The 24,771-nt window shown below is 41.1% G+C and overlaps 1 protein-coding gene across 11 annotated transcripts in view; it reads right to left on the bottom strand.

The window, feature by feature from the left end:
- Positions 1 to 24,771, bottom strand: part of DAGLA (diacylglycerol lipase alpha) — a 95,379-nt gene that overhangs the window by 64,467 nt on the left and 6,141 nt on the right. The window lies entirely within an intron of this gene.

The following is a 24,771-nucleotide window of genomic DNA, read 5'->3' on the forward strand; positions in this document are numbered from 1 at the left end:
CCAGGGCATGTATTATATTTCATTTCATAAATAGACTACTTTTGGGAAAGCAACCAATATTACTGTATGAAATGTTTCTAAGAGCAATGGGGATGAATCCCAAATACAGAACACAGTGAAGCATGTTATACAAATTGGCTTTCAAAGCAAAAATTGCTTCCCAACAATTTGAAAGCTTCAAAATTTCTCACAGATGTCTTTCTTCCTTCTTCTTACAGTGCTCCTTCTCTTGGTCACAGCTGTGTTGTGCCAAAAAGGCTGCATTAGCATGCAGAACCCTACTTTGATTCAGGAGACAGTCGTGCTAACTGGCCAAAGTAGAAGCCTTGCTGAGAGGGAAAATAGGAAAGCTAGTGGAATGGAGCTATCAATAATTCACTGAGAGTCCATGGATATCTGCTGACAACAGCCTTAAAAACATTCTAGGCACTTGGAGAAGGAAGAAATTCACAAAAAGGTACCTAGAACAGTGTATATCTGCTCTGGAAGGACAAAAGAGAAGAAAACACAACAACACATCTACGTGGAAAGAAACCATATTCAGGGATAACAGAACATATTAATTGTGGGTGTATTTCAACTTCTGAATAAGAAAATAGTTACCTATTACATTCGTTATGTGAAAATTAGCTTCATGTAAACCAAGTTCTGGCGGCTGAGAAGTTAGAAGTCTCCCCCAGAGAAAGCTAGACAGATCATGCAGCCGCCACCATCTCTCGCTTTCCATTGTTTATCTAAGCTTATCATAACTCTTCTTTAGCAGCTAATTGTCCCTACTCCTCTCCCTTCTAACTCCTAAGGAAATATAGATAGGCATAGATAAAGAAGTGGAGAATGGCAGTCAGCTTTCACTGACTTTCTCCAGGGAATGCTTCAGTATGTACTTTTGTAACCTCAGAAAATATTTAATAAAAAAGCATTTAAAAAAGAAATCTCAAGCCTAACTTGCATAGGGTATATGGCTGCTTGTAAAACACTAAGTGTAACATTTTGCTGACACCTTATGCACAAAAATAACCTCAATACAAAGCAAAGCTAACCAGGTGGGCTGTGAAATGCCTCTGAAAACAGTGTGTCCAATGGACTAACTTCACAAAAATCCTAAAGATGGCAGTTGCTTCACACATGCAAGCCAGACACTATTTTTCTCCCTCTGACTGTGGCAAGATAACTGAGATTCTAGGGAAACATTGCTATTAACCGTAAGTAAATCACCTGCTGGATGGCAGGATGTGTGAACAGGTTGCACACAAGAATCAGTCTAAAAAGGAAGAGTAACATAAAAAATTAAGTGGGTACAACAAAGGCCTTAACTTTTCCCTTGATAGTGAGAACAAACCAACAACTCTGAATAAGAGTCTATGGATTCTTTGGTCACAAAACTAACAGAAATCGACATCCGTGGAATGTACATTACACAAGACATCTGGGATTACTCCTTCTCCCCACTACTACATTGCAGAATCAATTTGCCTTTTTGCATAATTTATACTTGGCAGCATTTTGGATGTTATTGTGCAGCAATTCTTCACAATGCCAGGAGTTCAGTACTCTACAGCAACTGGTCACAATGGCAAACATTCAGTGAACAGGTATCTTCTGTCATAGTGCATTAGCCAATTTTAAGCTAGCTCAGTGGGGTGGGGGTGGGGGCGCTTGCCCCTGCTGTTCTTTTTTAAATGGTGAAACACAATACTAATCAAAGAACAATTGAATGTTGTGTGCAAATGAATTAACATCCATCCATCCATAAATAAGACCATAAGAAGAGCCTTGTCAGATCAGGACAAACAGGAATTTGCAGTTAAACATGAAGCGGGAGAGAAGGGGTATGTAAATGAATGATAGCGTGCAGATCATCAATCAGTCTTTTGATTTATTTTTAATAGAGAGGTTTTGCACAAGAGCTGACCTACAAAATCTCTCTCTGTGTGTGTTTTTAATGTATGAACAGGAATCAACAACTATAAAACATAAACTCTGCCAGAACTTCACTGCACCTGCCAAATGTACAGGTGAGTGGAAGGTTCTGCCAGTGATACCCTTGCCAGTAGCAGCCTCATCGACAGGGTTCTTTAGGGGCAGAGCTGGGCTGGCAAAGAATCCACTGGATCCACCTGGTTCAACTCCTGTTAATGGGACTGATCCTGGACTCTCTATGTGCCAGCTTGAAACTGATGCAGCAGAAATTGGCAGCAGCACTGCCACCCTCAACCTTCTGCCCTGGACAGCACAACTGCAGGGCTATGGATGTGGTGGTTGCTACACCACCCCATTCAGCCTCACTGCTCCCAGCCAGAAGTTAGGCTTTCTCCTCAAGTCCACCAAATCCAAAGCCATCATGGGTTTCAAGGATCCTTCAAAGCAGTAATTTTAACCAAGTTGATCATAAAAGATAAGAGCACATATTACATGGTACAAGGGGTTCAGCACAAAATGATACAGGTAATGGTGCCAGCAGTTGTTCTTGGGACATAGTGACTTTAACAATGCACATTTGTAACTTAAGTCTTGCAATAAGTTCAAGTTGTTCACATATTGCCACCATGGTATATTAATCCTTTATACATTCTACCAGTGATTCTCCATCATCTGTATAATCTATACTAAATTTGGAAATATTGAGTATATGAGGTTTTGCTTCAGTGGAAACGATATTCAGGTCACTTGCAGCCCCATTTCTCATTTTATTTCACATCATCTCTTGATTAGGTAAAGGTAAAGGTACCCCTGCCCGTACGGGCCAGTCTTGCCAGACTCTAGGGTTGTGCGCTCATCTCACTCTATAGGCCGGGAGCCAGCGCTGTCCGCAGACACTTCCGGGTCACGTGGCCAGCGTGACAAGCTGCATCTGGCGAGCCAGCACAGCACACGGAACGCCGTTTACCTTCCCGCTAGTAAGCGGTCCCTATTTATCTACTTGCACCCGGGGGTGCTTTCGAACTGCTAGGTTGGCAGGCGCTGGGACCGAATGACGGGAGCGCACCCCGCCACGGGGATTCAAACCGCCGACCATGCGATCGGCAAGTCCTAGGCGCTGAGGTTTTACCCACAGCGCCACCCGCGTCCCACATCTCTTGATTACATGCTGTTAATTACCTTATCTGATTATTTTATTTCTGGCAAGCTGCTTTTAAAAATCAAACCTTCAGCATAATGGTTCCATAACCACAAGGTCCTCTGTTGGCAAAGGCTCTACTATCAGCCCATGTAAGATAATGTCTAAATAATGTTTTATAAACATGGCCAAACTTAAGCACCACAGTTGTGGCTCAAATCCAATGGGAACCACAATCAAGGACTGTTAAGTTATCTTTTTCAACTTCTACAGTCCCAGCAAGTGCAGCTACTCTAAACAGCATAAAATAGGACAGGATGGGCAATACAACTTGACCATGTGTCCTCCATTTTCTTAAAAATGCAAGTAACCCAATACACTTCTACTCACATTCTGTTGTAGTCCTATTCTCCATACATCCAGATCACAATCCTAACTAGCCCTCATCATACAGAAGAATTGAATAGGCCTTAAAACTAATCAGGGCATCCTTAACAAAAGAATAAATATCCTGTCCATTTCATAGATAGCAGTATATCAGAGTGACAATAATCAGTTGAACGTTGCATGGACAAAAGTCCTTTAGTCAGCTACAAATATGTGCAATATTTCCTCTAATTTTTGAATTATGCTAAAAACAAAAGTTATTCCTCAATTATTTCCTCTGATAAAGAAAGGAACTAGACTAGTTCCCGCACTACGCACCAATGAGGCCAAGGAACTAGACTAGAGGGCATTCCATGAGTCATCAGTGCTGCCACTGACCTCAGAGGGACCACTATCCACTAGTGCAAAGCACTAGATCTCAGCTTACTTTCTTCTTATAGCAACTTCACACATTACCAAATTCCTAGATAGAAGACAGATTTAATGTTAACTCTCACATGAAGCTACCTATAGACAACAACATGTAGTGATACTACACATGGGTTTTCCACTGAAGAAACATGTACTAGATGTACATGTACAGTCAGTTGCAGCTTCCTAGCAAGTGTACCTCAAGCAAGAAACCAGGGAGCAGAATTGTCAAATGCTACGTTTGCAGAGAAATTTTGGTTGTAGCATGGAAATGCCCTCTGTGCAGGAGTCAGATTGTATGTGGCGCAAGCAGCCCTTAATCAACAGTAAGATATCTAATGAATGACAGTGCTTTGGATCCGGGGCGTTCTTCTCCCAGGACAGAGTAAACAGCAAAGGAAGGAGGAGAGAAAAGACCAAGAGAAAGGACTGAAGGGACAGAACATATGCATCATGCACAAAAGACATGCACACACCACTAAATTATTTAAGGTAACTATATTTTATACTTTTTTCATCCTGTTTCTTCATTACTTGGTATAATTAACATATTAATGGCCTAGCTTAAAATACTGATCTGTTTATTCAGTGTTAGCTACCTGAGTTCTCCTCCAACTAGTACATTTAGCTGTTGTCTAATTCTCCTTTTTTGCAATTTCATAAAACTCTTCTGATTCTGGAGAAGTTGACTAGAGTATGCCTGAGTCAGCGCTGTAGCCCAGGCAGACAAGTGAGTGGGAGATGTAAAATATTTTTTAAACAAAAACTCTATCACACACATAGAGCTTATCAAAATTGCAGCCACATATTCTGGTTTCTGATGGGTAAATTTCCACTACAACTCTACTACTGTACAGAAACCAGAGCTCATAATTCATCACTGGTAGAATAAAAAAGATATAGTGGTTTTCAAGGATATGAATTCCTTTATCAAGGAAGCTTTCTTTCAGCTTGTGGCTCCTCTAATCTTCAGTATAGGGTAGAATAGAAAAACGCAATTCAAGAAAACTCTGCAATTCATTCTAGAAAGATGTCTTAAGAGTCAGAAATTGAACCATGCAGACAAAATACCACCAGCCCTCTCACTAATGCAGAAGTTTACATTTTGGCCATGCTAAAAGCTCTGTTGTTAAAAGAGAAGTGTCTGTGGATGTCCAGCATCAAGCCATCAAAGAGGAGCCACTGAAATCAATAAAACAGGAACAGAAGAGACCCTTGAACCTCATTGTTCACTATCCTGACAGCAAATACCTCAAGTGATCAGGAGACTAGATCAGATATTGTGATAGGAATTTTGAGGTCTTAAATATATGGTAATGTTCATAAGTGTACCAACCAAGCAGGTACATAGATCAGCACAGGAAGACCCACCTGAAACCATTTTGATTCCCAAACTGACCAAATGTTTTCCCTGCAAGGAGGGAGGGGGGTCAGGGAGCCTTCCCACTGTCTCATGAATTGAGTAATCAGCATTTTTATGGGGGACAGACAATCAGGAAAGGCAATCAGATAACCTGGCAAACAGGAAAAACAACATTCAAATTTCTGTTTTAGACCGCCTTTTCTGTGATGTAGGTATGATGTATTTGGGGGGTGGTCTTAGGTTACACCCCTTCTGTGATGTATGTATGATGTTTCTGGGGGTGGTCTTGATCTACAGGGTGGCAATTTTAAAAGTCTTTATAAGGCCTTGCGCGCCATTGTTCTGGGTTCCTCCTCCTTTCCTGCGGGTGAGGGGAGCATCCTGTTGCAACAGATCAATAAAGATCAAGCTTACTAGCTGCTTCGCTTCTCAATCTTCTCTAGTTGGCCTCTGTTATTTTCTCCTACCAATAGGGAACCTACATAAGGACTCTATATGGGCTCTTGGATACCCCATAAGGGAAAAGGGCAATTTTCGTTTATTACAACATTCATAATTATCATCCCACAAACTTTTTGCCCTACTAAAGACTTGAGATTTCCAGCATATCAAGTATTCAGATAATCAATTACTTAACCTCTTTCTTCTTTAAGTCCAACATCCCAGAGGGAGACACTGCAAACTACTGCAAACCTTTTACCAATACAGTGGTACCTTGGGTTACAGATGCTTCAGATTACAGACTCTGCTAATCCAGAAATAGTACCTCAGGTTAAGAACTTTGCTTCAGGATGAAAACAGAAATCATGCTCCAGCAGCGTGGTGGCAGTGGGGGCCCCATTAGCTAAAGTGGTACCTCAGGTTAAGAACAGTTTCAGGTTAAGAACGGACCTCCAGAACGAATTAAGTTCTTAACCCGAGGTACCACTCTATATAAAATAGCTCAAATAAGACTCTTTCTTTGATAGAGCTGTAGTGGATTCAGGGTGGATTCAGCCTTATACCTCAGTGTGTCCACCCTTATACACCACCCTGCAGAGGTCCTGTACTCTCAATACAAGGTTGTGCCTTAAGAGCAGTAACTGGGGCACTATTCATTTGGTACCTTGCCTTTTGTTTGGATTTGCCCCTTGCTCAAGGCAAGCTTAGCAAGTCTCAAGACATCCTGACAACACAGCAAGAGATGCTGCTAAAAGCAGGATGGAGGGATGAAAAGGGGGAAATACGGTCATCTATGGGAAAAACAAAATCTGTGCCAGTATACAAGGCTAACGTCAGGGGTAGCCAACATGTTGTAGGACTACAGTTCCCATCAGCCCCAGTCATGTTAGTTACCCCTGGCTTACATGATAACATACAAACTTTGGAGTCTTAGGGCATTCCATGTAGTAGTGCAATGGTGTCTCAGCCAAGAACTGCTAGAAGAGGGAGCTCCTGCGTAACTGTCTCTGTCTCTCTCCCTCACATACACTTAAGCCACCGCATTTGAAAATGGTGTTTTGTTTTCTTTACTCCATCCCATCTATTCCTCAGATAAGAGCCCGAGGGCACCCAACTCTTTAAATGATAGGCCTTCTCCCACTACAGTGCTGCAGTAAACTTTTCCTTTATATGAGAGGTACAGGAAACCTCTTAGGTCTTTTCTTTGGGCAGGGCTTTGGTGTCTTTGACAACATGCCAAGGAGAATTTCAGCAGGGTGTTTTAAGCGGTGAATTGGAAGCTTTAATATACCAGGTATTATTTTCAAGAAAATAATAATAATAATAATAATATTTAAATTTTATTTATTTATTTTTTATTTATACCCTGCCCTTCCCAGTTTAAAAACCGGGCTCAGGGTGGCTAATAACAAATATAAAACATTGAAAAGGCTTCTGTCTCAAGTAAAAGGGGTCCCAATCCTTCAGAATGCTGTCAGTGAATGTTCACTGCTTGGGGGGAGCTACTAATGTTGTAGTTTGACCAAGTTTGAGGCAGAGGAACCACCATGTTATCGTAAGCCCTGCATAAAGAATGAATGGCTTTCTTACCAGTCATTTTGTTTGTTTGAAAAATTCCCTCCCTCTTTCAGAATTTGACTTTGTATCAAAATTTACCATTTAAAAAGGATCCAGAATTCTCCAGTACAGCGCCTTCCCTGGGAATACTTAAGACCTCTGTGACCTGAGGAAAGGCAGAAGCCAGGATGCCTATGTCAAGAAAAACACATATGCTTTCATCAACAGCCTGAGAGAGCTGTTAAGGCAGCCTGTATCCCACCAGCCCTGGAGTGACTTAAGACCTGCATGCCCTGAGGGAAGGCAGAAGCTGTGGTGCCCAGTCCAGGGAGCACACATAGCATCAGCTCCTGACAGGGCCATCAACAGCCTGAGAGGACTCTGTTGCTCTGTATTTTATACAATCTATTTGTTTCAGTAACTTAAAATTGTAACTAACCTTGGGTGCCTTGGCAGAAAGGCAGTATAGAAATGTAATAAATACACAAATAATAACACATAATAATACACAAATATGTTACATATTAATGGTGCAACAGATCTCATTTGTTATATCTCCAGAAATGATTACACCACCGTTTATTTTATTTTTAAAATGCATTTGTGATTAAGGAAGCTACATGGGATTTTCCCTTTTAACACCCTCCCCACAGTGCAGGGAAAATATCTAAATGGCCTGAAGTGAGGGCCAAACCAGACATGACATCGGGAGATTGGCAACTGGATCACCTAACTGTCTTCTTTGGTTTTTAAAGTAAAGCAGCCATCCTGTCCATTTCTGCCATTTTCCTAGGTTAAATGCCCACCTCTGAAGTCCCATGGGGATAACAGCAGGGGTCGCCAGTGTGGCCCCTGTGTGCACAATGGCACTCTTGAGGCCTTCCTATTGTTGTCTATGAAGCCTCTGAGCTTCTCCACAGCCACTCACTGCCACCCTTGGTCATGAGGTAGTATGGGTGGTTAGTTTTTTCTCCTTGTAAAAGTACATAGAGCTTAAGAAGGCATTTCAAAGCTCATATTAATCCTACTAGATCAGACTTTTACCCAGATCCCTTTGTCTGTATGGACTTTTCCTCCTTCTCTTGCGGGGCGGGGAGTGATCTGAGAAGACAGGAGTCAGAATAGTGTCAATATAAGTAGGAGAGTCTGTGGCAGAGGAACCAACCATTCATAAACCTTTCAGAAAAAGGGTGGGATCCCCATCCATTTTGCTTTTTTTAAAAAAAGGATCCCTCCCATTGGTTTCAAAATTTTACTTTACATCAAAGTTTACCATTTAACTAGGTCACAGAAATCTCCAGAGTGAGATACAAATTATAGCAAAAGTGTTCTGCAAATACTATGCAGTTAGGTATAAGACACTTGAGCAAATGCTTCCATCTCAGGCTATGGCAAACAATGTAATGGAGGACACAGAGAGAAACACTTTCTGGAATGGTTTTAATGGTTTTAATAATCAGCCACAGGGAGATTTGAGGTGTTTCTTTCTGAGGGTGAAAGTTTGGGTTTTACATAGCTATGAACATCTGTTTGAAATCTCAGCTGCTGCTGCTGCTATTCCTACTACTACCCACTAAGCAACTCTTAATATTCCCACTCAAATCTTAGAATAATAAGAAGTTGTGTTCTTCCAGCTTCTGGAAGCTGAACCAAACAAGCTGTAGTAAGTGCAACCCAGAGAAATTTGCTTCTACATGTTTATTTCTCACAAACATAAATAGGACACAACTAATTTTAGTCCAATTCATTTAAAGGGTCTTTTAAAGTGTATTGAAATTAGGCCTGATTCTCATTAAGGTATCTGTGTCTGGGGCATATCTCTTCTCAAATCTCACGACTGAATGCTTCTCTGCACAATGCTAGATGTCAGAGGGAAAGTCTAACCTTCTTCCTGACAAGCTAGCATTCTATGCACAGCATTGTTCTACAGCATTGGCTACTGAGGATTATTCAGTCATGTAAGCCCCTATCTAAAATGTGATGTACTACAGCAGGGGTGAGAAGTGTTTGGTCTGTCAGGGAGTCCAATTTCCCCCAAAACCATGCCCACCTGTCAATCAGCTGGCATCACTGGGTGGCATCAGCTGATGGGGAGGTGAGTTTTAATACTCCTGGCTGCTACTTTGCCACTGAAGCAGACTCCTTCCCCCAACTTTCAGGTCAACTTTGACAGGTGGTTGGAGGGGACTGCTCATGTATCAGTGACCTGACATCATTATGACACCAGATAATTGACAGGTAGGTGGCCCCACCCACATGTCAAAGGGGTGATGGGGGAATTAAGATGTAGTCCGCTGGGCCAAAAAGATTCTCCATCCCCTTTTGACAGCCACAGGTTTACAACCTCTGTAAGAACTAGAGCTTATTCTTGACTTTGCCTAAGATATTAAGATTTGGATACAGAATAAATGCAAAAGGAAAAAGGAAAAACTTATTTAATATGAAATCAGTGAAGTGAGCTAAACTGAATAAAATCAGAAACTCCTTCCTAAATAATGCTTAATCCTTGTGGTTTTCGAACTCAACCATCAGCAAGAAAAGCAGTGGTTGTCTACCAGCTAAAGAACATATTGATGCTATGCAATTCAAACTATGTTCACCATGAGTTAAACAACACCTAATTTGCACAATCCAGAAAGTAAGAGTTTCTCCCCCTGCGCTAATTTGGATTTCCAAAGGCCTCCCAAGGTCTCATGACCACAGAACACACACATCATGTAAACGTACTATGCATTTGCCCTTCCCCTTGCATTCCAAACTGCTTTACTGCCCAGGCAGTGATCACTGCCCCATTCCATGATAATTCAAAATCTCTGTTTTTAAGCGCTGAAGCAGAGCAAGAGAGTAACAGTTTCCTGTCTTTTGTTCAACTCAAGCATTAAATTACTTCAGAATAGCTCTTTGTTTTAAAATGCAAGTTTCTCTCTCTCTCTCTCTCTCTCTCTCTCTCTCTCTCTCTCTCTCTCTCTCTCTCTGTAGGAGCATAATGGTACAAGTGTACCAATAATAAAAGCTCTGAAAGAGACAACACTGCAGATGTAGCTTGGTGTACAACTATGCTGACTTCAGAAAGATGCTGTCATGACCAAGTGAGAGACTACTTCATTTGGAACCTGCTGGGTCACTTTGGCAGGACTGGGAATCCCCTTGTTAAGTGATTGTTCAGTGCCTAACACAACCAGGTTCCAATCCATATTGAGGGCTATCTATTGTAAAGACATAACAAAATAAGACAATGTGGATTTCAACAAATGGTGAGTTTTCTGTTCGAGAATTTAGCCCAGCCTCTATTTCAGTGTTTCTCAAACTGTTGTACATGTGGCCTTTGTGTTGTGGCAGCATAAGCATGGTTGGTGCAGTCTGGCTGTGGATCATTGTTTCTACTCTTTCCTTTTAATATTTAGTGGCTAAGGAGTAATTCAAGGTAATACCGAACACATCTTATTAGTAAACTACTAAAGGGTTTGTACATCTACAGTTGATTTTTCCTTGTTTTTAAGCTATGGGTGAAGAGGACATAGACACAACAACAGAACCCTGTAAAGGAGAAAATAATACTTAAACATCCAGCTATGAAAGATGCTGTCATTTGATAAGTATATAGACCTAGAACACTGGATTCAATGTCCTATGCTGATTGGGTGGCTTTGAGGAAATGTCTCTCTGTTGTTCTCTTTCAGTCTCCGTTCCCCCCTTAGTGCAAGAACAAATAAGCACTTTGCAAACTAAAGCAAATAGTAATAACCAAATAGAGTGTTGTACTTGGAAATGAGAAGCCAGAGATCAGAACTGCTCAGCCTTAATAAACTCACTGGCTGCTTTTCATAATAACAACACTGGCATTTTTCCAGCAGGCAACATACCAAATGGGTAGACATTTAACATTAAAAAGGAAGTTATCACAAAGCTTCAGATTTACAGCAGGCTGTGAAATTTATTGTTGCCACTACCTGAAGCACCCTTTATAACAGAGATTCTGAACTGAACTGATTTTTATCTGTGCATGCCACCTACCTATTATTCCCATCTCACGATCCAGGATTGAAAACTGCTTAACCTCCTATACTACCACCACCCTCAGCACCCATCATGACCCATTGGTCTGACCTCCTGACATTTGGGGACGTTTTATTTATTATTGGATGCTCTGGAAAAACAGAGCTAATTCAGTATGAAGCTACTAGTTTCATATAAGCCATAAGACTATTATCTACACATCTTTTCCCAGGGCTGCTTATTATTCTCCTACATAAACTGGCAGAACTGGAAACATATCATATACGGTAATCAAAGAAATAAATCACTTGTTAATATGTGCCTATGAGCAATATTGCATGTCTTTTCCAAAAAACAATAAGATGAATTGTTTTCCTTTGGTTATTCGCTAATCACTTTGACTCTATGGACTAGTGCATTAAGTAGCATCTTGGGTCAGGATAATTCATCACCTCACGAGTGAAGTATGTTTCAAAGCAGAAAGGCCAGACAAAACCCATGACTCACAGTTATAAAGGCAGCAAAACACTTTTGTCCAATTTCAAAGGTCAGTGCATAAGAGTCCTTTCCTATAGACAGAAACTGCACACAGATTCTGTAATTCAAACAAGGAGCTACAGGAAGAGCATAAAAGAAGGTGTGCATCTATAAGCACATTTATGAAAATTAGTATGAACAAATAGAAAGGAGGACAGAGCTCCTATTTCTTTTCTTTTTTTAAATAATGTTTATTAATTTTCAACCATTTAAACACAACAAAACAGAAAGACAAAAAAAGAAAGAACAAAAAAAGAAAAGAACAAAAAAAGAAAACTATCTTCAATAGTTGTATAGAAGAGGATATATCAACAGGTGCTACCTGTCGTGTTAATACTGCCTAACTATGTACCAGCTATAATTTCTTCATGAGAAATATTAACTGGATAGAAATATTGTTCTCTGTTGCATCTTGTCACCCTAATGAAAGTATGCATAACAATACTAATCTGTCCATTTACATATCAGTGTGCAAAGCAATACAAAAGGTATAGACGGAAAATGCCCTAAACTGACCAAAAGTGCTCTACCAGAATACTTGTTTGTTTAGCCTCCATCCTGATCCACTTGCGCAAAGCTTATGTGGTGGTTAGACTATGTTCACTCTTCACTGAGCATTCATTTTGATTTATTCAGAGGGCAGTTACACAATAAACATTTGTCCTGCATTCATCCTGATTTGATTGTGGGGTATTTACACATCTTCCAATTAATCATTCATTCACCCCACATTTATCAATACTTTCCCCGTCACTTAAATAAACTAAAGTATATCAGCTTTTTGTTTATTTTTAACTGAATTTGTTGCACTAGGCTGACAGGGGACTGCACAAATCTAAAGTTCCAGTATGTACTTTAATTCCTCCTGCTAAATATTGACCTTCTGGAAGTTCAAAAACCAGATGTCCTCCACTCTGCTAACAAGCAAAAATAGATATGCACACCTTGATAATATAATGCTAAATACCATCACCAGAAAGCTCACACTTGCTTGTCTCAGCCAACATATATATCCATGTTTATTTCCATGTAAATACTTCCAGTATCCACAGTAAACAGGCTTAAGGACATGCAGTGCTCTCCAGAAAATAATTTGGTAGGCTTTGCAGAAATGGTTCGCCCCCTTCGCTATATACACTTCATAAGACAATATACAGATGTATAATACCAATCAGGCATCCTTGTGCAGAATGAACACTTCTTGCAGCAGCCCACTTTTTTTCTCCTCCTCCCTTAACCTACCTTCTCCAGCCAAGAATGCCTGCCTAGTTCTTTTGCCCCTCATTCTCATACAAATGAGAAGGCAACATTGCATGATTAACTAGGTCATAGACATCCATAAGAATACTGCACGCCGGACAGGGTTCCTTATCCATGTTTCAAATGGGAACCTCTGTAGATGTCTGCAAGTCTGGTTCCGTACTTATGCAGACTCTCCTCTGACCCTGCACACCTTTAAAAATCCTCTAGATTAGGGTAAAGAGAAGTATTCCTTGAGCTAATAATGTCCCTGAAAAGAATATTCATAAGCCTGAGTTGGGTCATGTGTGTGACACAGTGTTTTACTGTTTATAATTGAGCTTCAGTTTCAAATGAATGCCAGCAGCCAGTTTGTAATTGCAAGAAATACATCTATGCTTTGAAAAATAAGACTCAAAAGTCCAAAAACAAAGTACCTTCTCACATAAGATGAAGTGTCACAAAGCAAAATTCCACTACTTGAACAGCTATTGTTCCTCTTAAAAGCAAACTTTAGAAAGGGAACGAGACACAAATCTACAGTAAACAGTAGTTTTAAGACCATGGAACAGTAAGCAGGAAGGATTAGCAGCTGAGATTTGGTCTCCTGTGTACATTCCTCAAAACAAACGCATAGCTTCTGTCTGCTAATACAAAGCAGTGAACTTTCATAGTAAACAAGCAGTTGCTTTAGGATAAAAGTCTGCCACTTCCTAAGGATATTGTTCAAAACATATGCAAAGCAAAACTGCAATATATATTCATGTAGAAAAATCGCCTTTAGGCATTAGTTAGGATTTGTAGAAATTTAATTTGAACATAGCAAAATACTGCCATATTTATTTGGAAAGCAACATAGTCCCTCATACTTCATGCAATTACCTTGTTAAAGTAGGACAGCAAAGCCCTTCTCAGAAATAAACAATGCAGTACATGGAAATAGGAACACAGTAAGTGGGAGTAAGATAAATTCATGCCTTCAGACTGAAAGGTATCACCACTTTTTATACATCTATAACTATATGAGCAAATGGTGATTCCCACTGGCCCATCCTCCAAAACACAGCAAACACTTTTTACTGGATTTCTGCTAACCTTATTGTGACAATTTTTACAGCTTGCTTTAATCAAGCTAAAAGCCTATTGCTCTAAGATCAGAAAAAATATTAAATCTATTTTTATTATCATTTTTGGAAACAAGGGCAACAAAACATTAAAAAAAAAAACCTAAGAAACACCACAATGAAATGAAATATAAACTTAATACTAGAAGAGAATTTTAGGAGGAGACATTCCCACCTCTCAAACATAGTTAATACCGATTTCCTGAGTAGGAGCTTTCCTTTGACTCCAATTTTTGTCTCTATAACCCTTTAAAAAATGACACTTGACTGACTAAAAACAAACCATCACAAACATACATAAGAAATGTAGAGAGTGTCTTTAACAGACACCCTATACAAAAACTAAGTAACATAAACATTTATATAAGCAAGAATGCAATAAATATCAACTTCATCCAAAGTGTTTAAATTAACTGATGCTTATAATTACAGGTAGGTATTTATAGAAAGGAAAAGCACTCATTTATCAACTGTCCAAATGAGTGGTAGTTAATAAAGTAAAAAATTGTTCTTAGTATGATGTTATAGCAAAATCAGCTCATACGTTCTTGAAGGTATTATCACAAAGCATTTGCAAGCTGTAGTGTGGTAGAAATACAATATATGCTGTTCTGTGTTATTAATACAGTGGTACCTCGGGTTAAATACTTAATTCGTTCCGGAGGTCTGTTCTTAACCTGAAACTGTTCTTAACCTGAAGCACCACTTTAGCTAATGGGGCCTCCTGCTGCTGCTGCGCCGCCGGAGCACAATTTCTGTTCTCATCCCGAAGCAAATTTCTTAACCCGAGGTACTATTTCTGGGTTAGCGGAGTCTGTAACCTGAAGCGTATGTAACCTGAAGCGTATGTAACCCGAGGTACCACTGTATTGGTATTTATCTTGACTGATATGTTGTGTAATATAAGAGAGGCAGAAGTCTAGAGTTATCCTTTCACCATTAGCAAACCATTGCTCTTGAATGTGCATGGGAAGCCATCCAAAACCTAGCCCTTTGATCATTGTTCTAGTCAATTTGGTGCTTCCTGGAACCCAGGACACTGTGGACCTCTGTGGATTCCACCTGTCTGCTTCACAAATTCTAGTTCCCAGCTGGGATCAAATCTACATTTGATTTAGCCATGCTAAATTAAGTTTCAGTTCAGATTGAAACCAGATGGCTTTTGAGTGGTTCAAAGTCACATAGCTCATCGATTTTTTCTCCTGAAAAGTATGGGTTTTTCATCTGGTTGGCCACTGTGGGAACAAGGTGGAGGACAAGATGCGTCATTGGCCTGATCCGAGAGGCTTTTCTTACATTCTCTGAAGGAGTAACAGCACCAGTATAAATTGTTATACTGAACAGGCTGGTCTTGATAGTCAGCCAAAGCTGTGCAATCACCAAACCTCTCCTTTCCCTAAAGGACTGCACCCCTGACCTTATTCTCAATCCCTGAAACACTGTGTGAGGTGAAGAACAGTCCCTTGATCTTCTTCCTAGCTTCCAAGTTTGGAGGGAGGAAGGATTGTTCTTAGAACTATGCTGCGCTTCTGAGGCACACCAAGCACCCTGGAAGTAAAGAGCCAAACATGCAGCCAGCCTCCTCCAGTTTGGAGCTGGGACGAAATGAATTTGTCCTTGCTGTGTTGCTGTGCTTCCTCGGTGCCCTGTGTGCCTCCACAGCAAACCTGGAGGGGTGACCCTCCACCTGCTCATCCCAGCTTCAAACTTGAGAGGAGGGCTGGAGCTCATCACTCTCATCAGTTGTGGTGAATACAGTTGCAGAACCTGACATTGGGTGTCAATCCAGAAAGTGGAGCGGCAAATCCACGACTACATCCAAAGTCCTGCTGCCAGAGCGGAAGGGGGAGTTGCTAATTTGTTGCAGATGAGCTCAAGGATTGGCCCCCTTTGGGAATTCACAAAACTTTGGATCTTTTGGATCCTACCATCAACATCCCAGAGTACTTATTTCCCCCAGCACCTGCCGGAAGAGACCTCTACACGCCATCCTAATCTTCCCTCTACCAACAAAAGGGGGAGTTAGGACTGCACTCTCAGTCACTTAAGTTTGGGGTAATGGGCAGGGGGCTGGATTTGGAAAAGGAAAAGCTGGGCTAAATCACAAAACTCTCTAGGCAGCCTTGGAGAGGGCACTGTCTCTCAGTCTGCTCTATATTAGAGGGTTGCTGACAGGAGGAAATGAGAGAACTCCTATTAATTGCCCTTAGCTCCCTGGAGGAATAAGCAGAAGAAGGATCCCTTAAGGAACTCAGGTAACCAAGACTCTTACCTAAACATGGCAGCTTGAAAACTATTTTCTTTTAGTAACTCTCTCTCTCTCTCTCTCTCACACACACACACACACACACACAAAAAAAAAAACAAACACTTTTATTTGTTTGTTTGTTTATTCAAGAACATGAAAGCTTAATAACATATTAAAATAAGGAAAAAATACAACTGCATGAAAATCAAAATTAAACATAGTCACACACAAAAAGACACAGGTTTGGATCACTGCATTTGTAATCCCTTGCCTTTAGTAACCTTGTATATTTCGTTTTATACTCTAATTTGCTTCCCCTGAATGAATATTTGAAGGTGGGGATATATTTTAGAAAAACATTAAATGTTTTACTTTGGATTCAACTGAATCACTTGCCTGCCAGTGAGACTTAGCTGCTTTGTACCACAAACTGGAAACTCTTCAGGAAAGTACCAGTATGTTCCTCTCAACACAGAGATGAAAAAGTTTGCATGAAGAGATTTCCCATCAGTTGTATATACTTCTGTTTGGAATTAACCAAGAACATCTATCTACCTACTCAAAAATAAATTTCTGGTAGGACAGTGGCAGCTATTAGAACTTCCATTTTCAACTAGACAAAACAAGCAGAGATAAGAGGTGAGTAGGTAAAAAGAGATATTGAAGAGAGGCTACACTTTATTTATTTCATGATCTGCCACTAGTTTTGGAACAAAAAAGTTCAATGGTCACTATCTTTGCTGCTAATTTTCAAATGTCTCTTGAAGATCTTTGTATGCTGTTGTGTAAACTTTTTCAAGGTGAACCAGTCATTTTTAGTATCATATTGTACCGATATTTTTGCTCTATAAGACTCACTTTTTCCCTCCTAAAAAGTAAGGGGAAATATGTGTGCGTCTTATGGAGCGAATGCAGGCTGCGCAGCTATCACAGAAGCCAGAACAGCAAGAGGGATTGCTGCTTTCACTGCACAGCGATCCCTCTTGCTGTTCTGGCTTCTGAGATTCACAATATTTTTTTTCTTGTTTTCCTCCTCCAAAAACTAGGTGCGTCTTGTGGTCTGGTGCGTCTTATAGAGTGAAAAATACGGTATTTCTTTATAGTATTTTTATGTACTTGCGTATTTGTTGTACACTCCCTAGATATTTTCATTGGGACGCGGGTGGCGCTGTGGGTTAAACCACAGAACCTAGGACCTGCCGATCAGAAGGTCGGCGGTTCAAATCCCCGCCACGGGGTGAGCTCCCGTTGCTCGGTCCCAGCTCCTGCCCACCTAGCAGTTCGAAAGCACATCAAAGTGCAAGTAGATAAATACGTACCGCTCCGGCGGGAAGGTAAATGGCGCTTCCATGCACTGCTCTGGTTCGCCAGGAGCGGCTTAGTCATGCTGGCCACATGACCCGGAAGCTGTACGCCGGCTCCCTTGGCTAATAAAGCGAGATGAGCGCCACAACCCCAGAGTCGGTCACAACTGGACCTAATGGTCAGGGGCCCCTTTACCTTTACCCTAGATATTTTACAAGGAGGACAGTCTACAAATACATTTTATAAATAAATAAAAATGTTGTGGGCAGACATATTTGATATCTGATTACCTGAGTAAAATGATTTAAATCTCCTTTTGTGTATGTTACAAGGACTTGTTTGGGAGAAATTAATGTAAGCACAATAAAGAGTTGATGACAATGAGATGATTTTCAAATATATGGAATTTTGGAATATATGATACATGGTAAATAAATGGCTTTAAAATCATTTTTTGAGCAGGGAGAGGATGAACAGGAAGTTTACTTTTATCATTCCAAAGCTGAATAGCTTCCAACAGCTAGTTAATTGTTCCCATTTGGTTCCACCTATGTTTTGATTTTTATAGGGGCTATTATCTTATTGGCTAATTACTAGATTTTCATATTGGTGACTACAAAGTAGTGAGCAGAAAACAATGCATAACAAAGGCCACTAAACTAACAGCAGGGAACAACTAGTTTAGATGACAAATTTCCCCAGCAGAGAGCTGATTAATCAAGGTCTGTTTGAAATTCTGTATTCCGGAACAAGCACTAAGATCAGGAAGCTAAAGATATTTCGGAGAGCACTTGATTTGAAATTCTACTTCTTTCCCTCCTATTGGAACTGCTCACTCTGAGACTAGAAGGAGAAACTTCCTGGATTAAACTGACAGTGCTCCACTGCAGAACTCATTCTACACTTTCTAAGATATATGCAAAATGGAGAAAATATAACACAAGCATACCACTCTGAAGAATAAAACAAAATAGATTTGACGCTTTACTCTGTTATGTTGTCTTGCATCACAAAACCTAGCTCTGCTGTTTAGCTACAGTGGAAGATTTTCAGGAGATAATGAAAGGGAACAGAGCAGAAAAGGGACTAGTTAGCCCAAAGAAGTAGGAATCTTTCACCCAAGCCTTTGTAAAATTGCAAAAGGTTTAGCTATTACATCCACCGGTGATTTTATCACCATTACAAACATCTACATACAGTGGTACCTCAGGTTAAGTACTTAATTCGTTCCAGAGGTCCCTACGTAACCTGAAACTGTTCTTAACCTGAAGCACCACTTTAGCTAATGGGGCCTCCTGCTGCCGCTGCGCCGCCGGAGCACGATTTCTGTTCTCATCCTGAAGCAAAGTTCTTAACCTGAAGCACTATTTCTGGGTTAGTGTAGTCTGTAACCTGAAGCGTATGTAACCTGAGGTACCACTGTATCAGAAATGCAGCTTAATCCAACTATGACAGGTATGGGGGACCCCCCCCCCCTGATGTTGCTGGACTTCTTCTCCCAAGTTTGCCAGCTAGCATGATCAGGGATGACAGGAGTTGTAGACCAAAAACATATATGAAAAAGTTAACGGATTGTCGGTTGCAGCTATGGATCAAAACTGAAAACATACCCATACAATTTTGATTTTTATTAAGGCAGACCTCTGTATCAATAGATCTGGACTAGAAAACAAAACTACAGTAATAAGCAGAAGCTATTAAAGTGACTGGAAATAGATTTCAAATTAATAATGAGGTCTTCAGTTTTCTAGGCACTAAAGCAATTATGCTCCTGAATCTTTCCCATCACTATCTCTAACAGGTTAAAGGAAGAAAGAAGGGTTTCATAAGCCTAACTTCTCTAAATAGCTAAAATCGTGCTAGGTATTATACAGACATTATCCGCTCTTTGCCCAGATAAATCCTTTCCTCTCTTCTTGCAGTATTTGAATACTACAACATTCTGGCTAGGACCACCTTTTTTCTGGCAGGACTCCTAACACCTTCAACTAGGGCATGACAGGCAGAAATTAAGCAGCTGAAGCTTTTGCTAGAATGATGACAAAGAAAAGCTTTAGGTGTAATTCCCCTCAGCCATCATTTAGTTTTTAGTTGGTAAATGCAAGGCTCCTTCCCCCTCCTCAAAAAACAACAACAAATGTTGACAACTCTAATGCTGGCAAACTCATGGGAGTGATAAAGTTTTTTAAAATGTTGGTTACAAAACCCAGTCAGTCCAACCCACCCAAAGTCAAACACTATTTATATCCTCTTGACTTAAATGTAAGAAAGTTAAGCATGAACTCAAATCTCGCCCACAGAAATGAACAGGGCATATAGTGCAATGCTAAGCAGGGACCTTATTGGTGTCTTCTATAGACCTCCAAACCAGACTGAAGACTTGGATGATGCTTCCTGGAGTGGATTACCAAATATTCAAAAATGAGAGATATAGTAGTCATGGAAGACTTCAGCTACCCCAATATTTGTTGGAACTCAAACTCTTCCAAGAATGTAAAGGTAAAGGACCCCTGACAGTTAAGTCCAGTCACGAACGATTCTGGGGTTGCGGCGTTCATCTCGCTTTACTGGCCGAGGGAGCCGATGTTTTTCCACAGACAGTTTTTCCGGGTCATGTGGCCAGCATGACTAAGCCGCTTCTGGCGAAGCCAGAGCAGCGCACGGAAATGCCGTTTACCTTCTCGCCGGAGCGGTACCTATTTATTTACTTGCACTTTGACGTGCTTTCGAACTGCTAGGTGGGCAGGAGCAGGGACCGAGCAACGGGAGCTCACCACGTCGTGGGGATTCGAACTGCCAACCTTCTGATCGGCAAGCCCTAGGCTCAGTCGTTTACATAAATTCCCCAATTCCCTTGCTGACAATTTCATTTCCCAGAAGGTGGAAGAAGCAACAGGAGGGTCATCTCTCTTGGACCTGGTCCTCACTAACAGGAAGGAACTGATCAACCAAGTGAAAGTTCAGGGAACCTTGGGAAGACGTGATCATGTCCTCCTGGGTTTCATTATACACAGGCAAGAGTGTAGTCGGACATGCACTCTGGACTAGAGCTGGGCAATATCTGGTTTTCAACACTGTGACGTATCACCAGCTAAACATCCTGATATACTGATATATCACAATGTCTGAAATATGAATGGAGCTATGTAGAGGCATTGGCTGGCTTCACAGTTTTGCCCACACTGTGATTTTTGCCACCGCCTGCTCTTTTGATTCATTGCCCCCTACAGGAGGCAGGGCAGAGCTGAGCTGGCAGAGTTAACAGGGACTGCAGAAATCAAGAGAAGCATTGGCTGTCTTCATGGTTTTCCCCACATTGTGATGTTTGCATAGCGTACGTGCACCCACCCAATCTGATTTGTGATATATTGCCAGGTCAAAAATTAGAAGCCCTTTAGTGTGGGTTAGACTCTGTCTTCTCATTAAATTAAGGCCATCCATATGACATCCCCTTCAACCAACAACAATCTTGCTCATTTCCCTCTCTATGGACAATCCAACAAATGGTTAAAAATTCGAAACCTAACCACTCCATCCATCCCATCAGTGCTTTCTGTGGGGCTGGATGGATAAATCTTCTCAGCTACTTCCATACCATGACCCCTCATTCACCCTTACCTTCATTTCTTTTATGACAGTGCTTGTGTCTATTTTTGGATAGGCTCTGCCTGGCACGAAAGCAGCCACTTTAAAAATATATATATATTTGTACTGATCTGTTGCGGGGGGGGGGGGCAGGGGGAGTAAATGTTTTTCAAATAGTTTTGAAATCTCCAACTATAGAGGGTTGAGATTTGTGATTCCTTTTTTACTTTTACTTGCTTCCACCTACCTGTATGTACTTGCAAGCCTTCTTATTTGTGCACAATATTGGATGTTAGAAAAAAACAATAAAATAGCAACATAAACAAAAGGAGCACAATGGAAATAAATCATAATTAAATAGTTTTGCTATTTTCCATAGCTGATTGTTGTTTTTTAAGGGTGTGAGAGCAGGTAAATCTCTCTTTGTACATGTTTGGTTTGTGCTCAAATAGAGGGAATGGAAATAACAGAAGGCAGGGTCAAAAACACACAGTGTGGATTTATCCACCAAAGGATCACAGTCAAAAGATATTAAGCTTGGTTCTGATCAAGTCCACTGTTTTTATTATGATAAAAGTTTATACCCACAACAGGTACTTTCTATCTCATACTGGATTGCAACATCTCATCTCTCTTTCCTTGCTCAAATGAAACTACGTTTTTCTTCCAAGTTCTGACTATACTTCAGAGGCTTTTAAAGAAGTGTCAGTCTTATGTATTCAAACAAAGACTTGAATCTTACACCTAAACCAATGGCTACAGAAGCTAAGAAAGAGTGGGAGTCACTTACATTTTTGCACATATTAGCTTTCAGTTGCCTTACAGCAGTGGTTTTCAATCAGTGTGCCAGCCATGGGACCCTGAGGTGCCTTGAATGATGGTCAGGGGTGCCGTGAGCAACACTGGCCTCTGTCCTCGTTTCTTCCCTCCACTGATGCCCTCTCGCGTCTCTGCCTCCCAAAGGCTTGCACGAGTGTTTGTTGCAGCGGCCCTGGCTACATGCTCCCCAGGCAAATAGTGCCTCTGGGGCTGACCAGGGGGTACTGGCCGACAGAAACTGAGAAGGCCTTGGAGTAAGCAAGCAAGTGGGTGAGGGAGCCCAGCCAGCCAGTCCACCAGCCCTTACTGTTGGGAATGGTCAGACAAGTGGGAGGCCGGAAAGGCAGACAGGCGTTGCACTGGCTTCTCTTGTGTTTTCTGTGTGCAAGACCTGTCTGGGAACAGAGTGCCTGGTGCTGAAGGTGCGCCTTTCCACCATGCAGGCCCGGCAGTGCTCACTGTTGTCACTGCTACCTCCCAAGGTAAGGTGCTGGCCCCATGTTCACCTTTGGTCAGTCTTCACTGGGCCACTCAGGCTGGGGGAATCCTCTTCCAAGGCCCCTGTGGAGCAGTGTGAGGGGGCACCTATATTTGGGGTGGGGTGGGGCAGCTCAGAGACCAGGGGCAGCAGCAGTGGTTGCCTAGAGGACTCCCAAGGAGAGCGGAGAGGGGGCTGAAGGAACACTCCACAAGGGAGGGTGTTTGAAAAAGGGTGAGAGGCTGCCAGCTCTGCAGGCAAGGGGTGACATAACTGAGCTCCTGAGTCCCACAGGGGTGCTGCAGAAAGAAGGTAGCTGGTCAAGGGAGCCGTGGACTCAAAAAAGTTGAAAACCTCTGCCTTACAGTATATGTTAAGCCTATTAAATGCTTGCTTTCCAGCAAAACTAGTTAGACAGCATCTGCCATCTCAGTGTGACTTCTTGAAAAGAAACAACTCACGTATTCAAATTTAGTGTGTTTCTTATTCTGCAAAGCTTCCTTTTGGCATGATGTGTAAGAAACCATTCAATCATAAGACAAAATAGCTTTTTCACGTTTTTCAAGCAGTTCCCATTGATGTTCATTGCACATGGCACTGATTCACATCAAAGAAACCACACCCCAAGGAAGGAAAACTATAAACTCCATAGCATTTGTTTCCATGGCTCACTTGCCCCCAAAAGATGTTACATACTGGCACAAAGCCTACTGGGAACAATAGCCTATTCACATGGACTGACCCATCTGCCTGAGAAATATTGGATCATCATAATCTAGTACAATATATTGTATGTATGCATACGCCTTGGCATGGCAATATTATATATTAGCATTATACATGCACTGAAGTACATGTGCATGGATTGAAGTACAGGGAATACCACACAGATGTGAAGTACTGATAGAAGTTACAGCAGCATTTTTCAACTTACATGTTCTATACCAAATGCACATGTTACACTACATCTCCATTGTTTACACACAGAATCACAAAGATAGATGTACCTCTGGGAACTAACTAAATATGATAGCATAGCTGTTTACCTTCACAGTGTTTCCCTTGCTCTAAAGATCTGAGTTTAATTGTGAAAGACATGGTAGAACAGTGACTAGTCTGTGCAATGGCACCTGGGGTCTCTTGCATACAAAATGTGTGCTCTATCACTGAGAGACAGATGTTTATTCCACACACCCATAGTATAATCAATAAAAGTTGGCTCAGCTTCTCAATCTATTTCAACCTCCCCTACCTGGTGCCCTCCAGACGTTTTGGAGTACAACTCCCATTGACCATGATGCTGACTAGAACGCATCAGAGCTGATCTATTAAATGACTGCAATCCTAAGTATACTTATAAGGAAGCATGTCTCACGGAAATTAAGACTCACCTCCAAACTGACATGGTTAGGCTTAGGTTGTTAGCTTCCCATTCTGGGAGACCAACACTGCGAGGATATCCTCATTCAGACTGTAATGTATGATCAGTGGAAACAGTTGGTCCTGGCAACTCTCTCCAACCTGATAATTGCCACCTGCCCAGATTTTAACTTGTCTGAATTAATTTTAAGATGCATTTTAATTAACTGATGTCTGTTTTTATGCATATTGTGTTGTTTTTATGATGTTAGCTGCTCTGAGCCCGGCCTCGGCCGGGAAGGGCGGGATACAAATAAAAAATTATTATTATTATTATTATTATTATTATTATTATTAATGTTACTTGGGTTGCATGACAATCTGTTGCTAATTCTCACAAGGAGCCCTAAGACATTTCACAGATAAGCACTGGCATATCTCTTGCCCATAGCATTCTGTTGAAAGTAGATTATATATGTGAAAGAGGAGGGAGAGATAAAGTTTTAAAAAATTATATTTTCAGCTTTCAGTATTAAGAGACATTTACAACATTACTGAGTGACAAAGAAATGCCCCTCTATCATGACATTGTTTCCTGTATTACTCAACACATGAACAAGTGCAACTGTAACTGTAACTCAACACTCAAATCTACATACATACATTTCAAAAGTTTCAAATAACATGATACTCTATACACACATACTAAATGAAGCGTCTTCTTACAAAACTTGGTACAGTGAATATAATGGGCAGGATTCAACTAACCAGTCCCACAGCAGAAGCCCACCCAAGGATATCCACTAGCGCAACAGGGCTTTCCCCCCTGAAATTGGCTGGGGGGAGGTGTCATGAGGAACCCCA

The sequence above is a fragment of the Podarcis pityusensis genome, assembly GCF_964106645.2.
Source record: "Podarcis pityusensis genome assembly, chromosome: 1".
In the NCBI taxonomy this organism is placed as follows: Eukaryota; Metazoa; Chordata; class Lepidosauria; order Squamata; family Lacertidae; genus Podarcis; species Podarcis pityusensis.